Here is a 6,000-nt window from a genome sequence, read left to right as displayed (position 1 = left end):
TCATTTGACAGATAAGGGAACTGAGACACAAAATGTTTAACAAATCTACCTGAGGTCATGGAGCAAACAAGCACAAGAGTCAGTACAAAGGTTGAAGAAACACTTATAAAATTATCCCGGCCAGTTCTATCCATGGAAAGTGTATACAGCTGTTGAGAATGTGATTTGAAGGTGCCAGAAGGTCTACCTAAACACATCACCTTCAACAGTGTGCAACACTGCCTCAAATTCCCACCCGCAGAGAAAGTGCTTTGTGTGAAGACAATCCCTCCAAAAGGTTATAGTTTTTAAAAATATTACCTAAGAAGAATTGCCCATTAATGATAGCACAACAAGAATGACACATATTTTAGGGAGTTCCGGATGATAAAAGGAAAAAAAGAAAACAAAAGAGCTGTTGACAGTAAACACCATAACATATACTCTTGATCAACCTTGGCAAAATGGGAGGGGGGTTGTGTGAAGACAAAATTTATCCAATTTGACATTGGTTGAATATGGAGATTATCTATCTTAAAATGTCTTCTCTCTTTGGAGATACAAACATACTTGATAGTTAAAGCTTTACCATTTGCGATGGTAAAATTTGATTAGCAACAAAAATTATCTATACATAACGTATTTTCCTCACCACTTGCCTTTTGGAATAGAAATTCTTAAGTAAGGGTCCCACATATGGACCCCAATTAATACATTAAATTTCAAATACGTACAGGAGAATGCAAAGCACCTAAAGAGTTCATCAAATTCTCACAAGTACAGTTGGTTCTCCATATCTGTAGGTTCTACATTCATAGATCAACCACGGATCAAAAATATTTGAAGAAAAAAATTTTAGAAAGTTCCAAAAAGGCAAAACTTGACTTTGTTACCTGCCTGGAAACTGTTTCCATAATATTTATAGTGTATTAGATATTAGAAGTAATCTAGAGAAGATTTAAAGTACAGGGGAAGATGTGCACAGGTTATGTGTAAATACTATTCCATTTTGCATAGAGTATTTAAGCATCCATGGAGTTTGTTACTCTTGGTGGGGGTTAGGGAGCTGGAACCAATCTTCCCAAGGATAATTATGTATTCATATATGATTCATATCCCCCCAGATAGTTAAATCAACACAAGTCAACCTAGCCCAGCTACACTTCCTACATATCACCTGAAATTAGTGCCTGCTGGAGGTGGTCTTTAACAATGAAACGAATAGAAGATACAACTGTTTTGAATTATGTGAGCACTCAGGGCTACATTCAAGCTGATGATTTAGAAAGCAAAATACAGTGTGCAAATAGTATGCAGGATAACATTACACATCCCTGATTTGTTAGAATTATCTTTCACCTTTTCACTGTGTTTTTGCAACAACGAATCCAACTCTTCAGGACTGAGGTTTTAAGTAAATAATATGCAACAGGGAAGTGAAACAGGTAGGTCAATAAAAATTCTTAGGAAAGGGTTAGGCGAGTCGAATGGGCAGTCAATTAATTAAAAATGCTTTTCAAAATGAACAAACTGCCCTGACTTTCTTGGTGAGCTATTACCAAGGTTCTTTTGAGTTCTTAGAGCATTTTCTTTACTCTGTTTAACAACAAACGTGGGCCAATTGCTCTGAGTTAATTGAAAAGGATTGTTTCCTAGTTGCCAAGAAACGGCGCTTTCTTACATTGTGCAGGCCATTATGTGCACAGATCAAGCTTCCTGATTTTTCTTTCAGGGTTTAAGAATATTGGCTGCTGTGATTTAGTCGTCCCTTGAGGAGAGGAGGCAAGTCAAGAAGGATTTCAGGGTGTTGTTCCATTTCAATTTACCAGGTAAGATTTGGATTTATTTGAAAGTGCTATCCTCTCCCATACTTAACTTTTCCTAAATCACTTAAATGCTTTTATGAGTGAATGAGTGAATATGAAATGATGATTTTACTTGGGATCGTTTTCAAGTAAAAGCATGCTAAAATGATTTTTCTTCCAGATAAAGGTTCTGAGGAAAAAGATTTTTTTAAGAGGTAACCCTAATAATGGAGGTCTGTGAGACAGGCTCTAGAGTTCATTTCTCATTGATTTCCAAATAGTGGATACATGTAAATGGAGAATTGAGTGTATTTAGGGTCGAAATTTCTAAAATAATTGTTATGAAAGCAAATATCATTATTTCTATTTGGAGAAAAGATTTCAAATCTGACTGTTTCCAGCTGAGACATGGACTTCATATTTGTGAACTTCAAAAGGAAGACTTGTTGATCTTATGTATCAAGTACATAACAAGTAACTTGGTTACTTGTCTCTCTTTTAAAACAAAATCTTTATCTTATCTGTTTTCTGTTGGCTATTTTCCTTATGAGTATGTCTTAAAGATGAAGACAAAATAGGGGTCCTTGTACTCATTGTGAGTACATGGACCAAATGTGATACAAACAAAAAATTCACTCTTATTTCTCAGGAAGGAAAATAGCATTTCTTGATTTAAAGTTAGCTGCTCCCAGGCAATGTAACGCTTACCTTGGGTAATAATTTGGGGTAAGTGCTTGACAAGGACTCTGTATTGAGTTTGTTAGGCCAAATTACCTTCTCACTCTTAAAGAGTTCACACTTTCACAAGCCTGCAGGTTGAACTCTGCAACCCTGTGAGCTTAAACTTACAGCATCACACAGTTTACATAGACTATATGTTGAAAACAAGTTTTGTCAAATTTGCGGAGGATCCTAGCTGAGTGCTGTTATTGATTCTCTCTTTCAAAGTCATGCTTTGCCTCCTCTTCTCCATGGCTCTGGGTTTCCTAGGGATATATTTCTTTTACAAGGAAGATCATCATCATGGATACAAGTCAAGTCAAATGTTTGTTGTCTTATTAAGTAAGTTTCCATTTGTTCAGAGTTTGAAGACACCTGAGGGTAAAGATGACCTGTGCAATAAGGACCCTCACTGATGCTGGAGAGAAAGCAATGCAGCATGCCTTTACCTGATAATATGATTTGGGTTTTCCAGCAGTGAACCAATACTCTGGTTAGGAAACTATTATGTGAAATAATATGAATCATTATCATGAAGTGATGATTGAATATGACATGCAAACCATCCATTTATTTTTAGCTTGTCAAATTGGAATCTCCTTTCTAGAATTCCTATACTTTTTAAAGTAAAACAATAAATCACAGTATTATCAGTTATCACCAATTCATTACACTGTATTTTTTAATTTATGTAGTTGTAAAATTAAGCAGCCCATTTAGATAACTGCGTGGCTATAGTTATGTACACTTGGTGTGACTTGGTACCATTTTTGAAACAGTGTACTTCTTCCCAGGTAAGATGTAAATTTAAATTTTTCATTCGAGCTTACATTCCTTTTTATCTTGTTAAAAAGTTCTCTTTGGCCTGAAAATATACTTTTGATATTATTAGTACTGTGGTGCTTAAAGTACCATAGTACTCTAAGCTATGTACTTCCCCAGTGGCTCAGCGGTGAAGAACCTGCCTGCAATGCAGGAGACAAGGTTTGATCCCTGGGTCAAGAAGATCCCCTGGAGGAAGGCAGAGCAACCCACTCCACTATTCTAGCCTGAAAAATCCCACAGACAGAGGAGCTTTGTGGTCTAAAGTACATGGGATCACAAAGAGTTGAACACAACTGAAGCAGCTAAGACATGGTGCTTAAAATATCTATGCTAGTAAAGTTTTTGCCTAGTCATTTTGTATTTATTGGAGCAAGGTGACAGGTGAACATGTGGAATGGGTGGAGTAGAGCAAAACTCAGACTGATACAATATCTGATAGGCAGATTTTTTTTCTCATCTAGCATACCATTTCTTCTCTGTCAGTATAACCAAATGATTGTGACACTAGTAAACTATTAAATATACTTAATAGTGTAACAATAAATCCTGTTTTTATTTGAGTGTTATTTTTTAAACTAAACAAATACTAACTGATACTGATTTGCTTCTTTGTGGATTAAGAATTTTACAAAAAGTATGATGTCCACCTAAGATGGGATGGGAATAAATCTATAAAATTTTTGTTCAACCTTAATTAAAGACAGACTGAATGGCACTGACAGTTTGTAGATCACAGTGGTTGAAATACCATAAGATGATAGACTTTGAAGGCCCCTTATTGATTATTGAGTCTAATGACTTTGAACATTCATTTTGAGGAGTCCTGCTGCTGCTGCTACTTAGTCGTTTCAGTCGTGTCCGACTCTGTGCGACCCCATAGACAGCAGCCCACCAGGCTCCTAGAGATTGCCAAAAAGCATTATAACAAGGAGCCTTCTGAAGGTAGGGGGAATACTCATCTGGTGGTGTAGGGAAAACAAACTGAACTCTCAATCTGCCCATGCTTTTCAAGTCTGTCTGCAAGAACATAGATAGCCTAAGAATATTTCACAAACCCTTTGTGGAAATCAAAATTCACTGTATTTTTAGTATCACACTGATCTACAATTCAAGAAACCCAGTCAAGTAGGAGAGTAATTTGACATATACAGTGCAATCAAGGTTTTTGACCGTCAATTCTTCTATTACAGGCACTCAGTATGTCTTTGATCATTCTAGAATCATTTCAGGGATCCTTACTAAGTAGCTTAGCAACTTTTTAACACCACCTATTTTAAATTATTTTTATAAAAATCTGGATTGTTTACTTTATGGTATAACTTTTAAAACAATTTCAAATGTTTCTAAAAACATTATTGTGCCTTTGATAATTTCCCCTGCTCTTGTGATATGAAATTTACCAAATTTTAGAAATCACAATAATGTATAAAGGAATAAAGTACTTTCTTTCTCTCTTACCTAAAAATGGTCTGTAATATTAGAAGATTATTTGTCTGAATGGAGAAGATTATGCAAAATATTTTCATAATGTTAATGGTCCTATTGTTTATCTATACACAATGAGCACCAAAGTTTATCTTGCTGTGATAAGCCACAGGAGATATTCCTTTCTTTTATTCTTAATACAGTTTTTTAAACTGGCATTTTAAATTTCTCAGCTGCAGTGATGTGATTTTTGAATCACTCTTATAAACTCCTTTTTCCATGTTTGCTTATAAGTATTTCTAAAACCTGAGAATATTGTCTCTCTTCTTTCCTTCAGAGCAGTTGTTCTCAATTTGGCAATATCTGAAGATATTTTTTGGTTTCCCAAGAAAGGAGGTGTGGTATTACCTACATTTAGTGGATAGAGATCAGGGAAGCTGCTAAACATCTCATTACATACAGGACAATCCCTACTGCAAAGAAGTATCAGATTCCAAATGTCAATAATGCTGAGACTGAGAAACATGGCTTTTCAGGCTTCACAAATCTTATCCTGGCTAAATATATAATTATGGGTTAGAGTTGTTTTCTAAAATCTGAAATCTCATGTGCCTTCATTCCTTTTATTTATAATATTGGCCTCTAGGATCACACCTAATTTTTAATTGAACTTTTTGGAAACTGCTTATAATCTGCTAGTCTGCTTTTTGGAATCTGATTATTACAAAACAAATATGACAATGGTCACATTATCTTTAAACTCATGTCATATCATATTACTAAATAGTGCTGTGTCCAAGTGACTTGTACAATATTTCCCTCGTTGTGAATGAGGGAATAAAGAATAAAGAAGACTCATTAAAGCAAGACAATAATATAATATCATCTGCTTAATTGTTGTGCTCCTGATTTCATGTCTGAAGTTACTTTTCAATAGCCATTAATTCATTCTGTAGATATTTACTGAGCACCTATCATGTTCCAGAAACACTTTTTGTTGAAAATTCAGTGGTAAATAAGATAAAAATCATATTTTTGCTGTGATTACATTCTAGTGGAAATCAGAAGATCGAAAATCTCCCTTTCTTCAACCACGTTGCAAAAGTCTGTTCATACATTTTTTTCATGTAAACCCTCTGTTTCTTTGGAATTGCCAAGAACCTTTTTACTAATTTTTGAATTTCACTTTCTGGCCGATGTCTCTATTTTCAACTTGCTTGATGTGCATCCTAGAGAAGACTGACTT

The 6,000-nt window shown here is 35.0% G+C and overlaps 1 protein-coding gene across 1 annotated transcript in view; it reads left to right on the top strand.

Moving 5' to 3' along the window:
• Positions 1 to 1,707: 1,707 nt before the first annotated feature.
• Positions 1,708 to 6,000, top strand: part of ITPRID2 (ITPR interacting domain containing 2) — a 96,402-nt gene continuing 92,109 nt past the window's right edge. Inside the window, exon 1 of the mRNA XM_061433699.1 lies at positions 1,708 to 1,808. The gene's annotated coding sequence lies outside the window, so the exon portion shown is untranslated. The remainder of the gene's footprint in view (positions 1,809 to 6,000) is intronic.

The sequence above is a fragment of the Bos javanicus genome, chromosome 2 (assembly GCF_032452875.1).
Source record: "Bos javanicus breed banteng chromosome 2, ARS-OSU_banteng_1.0, whole genome shotgun sequence".
NCBI lineage: Eukaryota > Metazoa > Chordata > Mammalia > Artiodactyla > Bovidae > Bos > Bos javanicus.
This window is presented reverse-complemented; position numbering and strand designations above follow the sequence as displayed.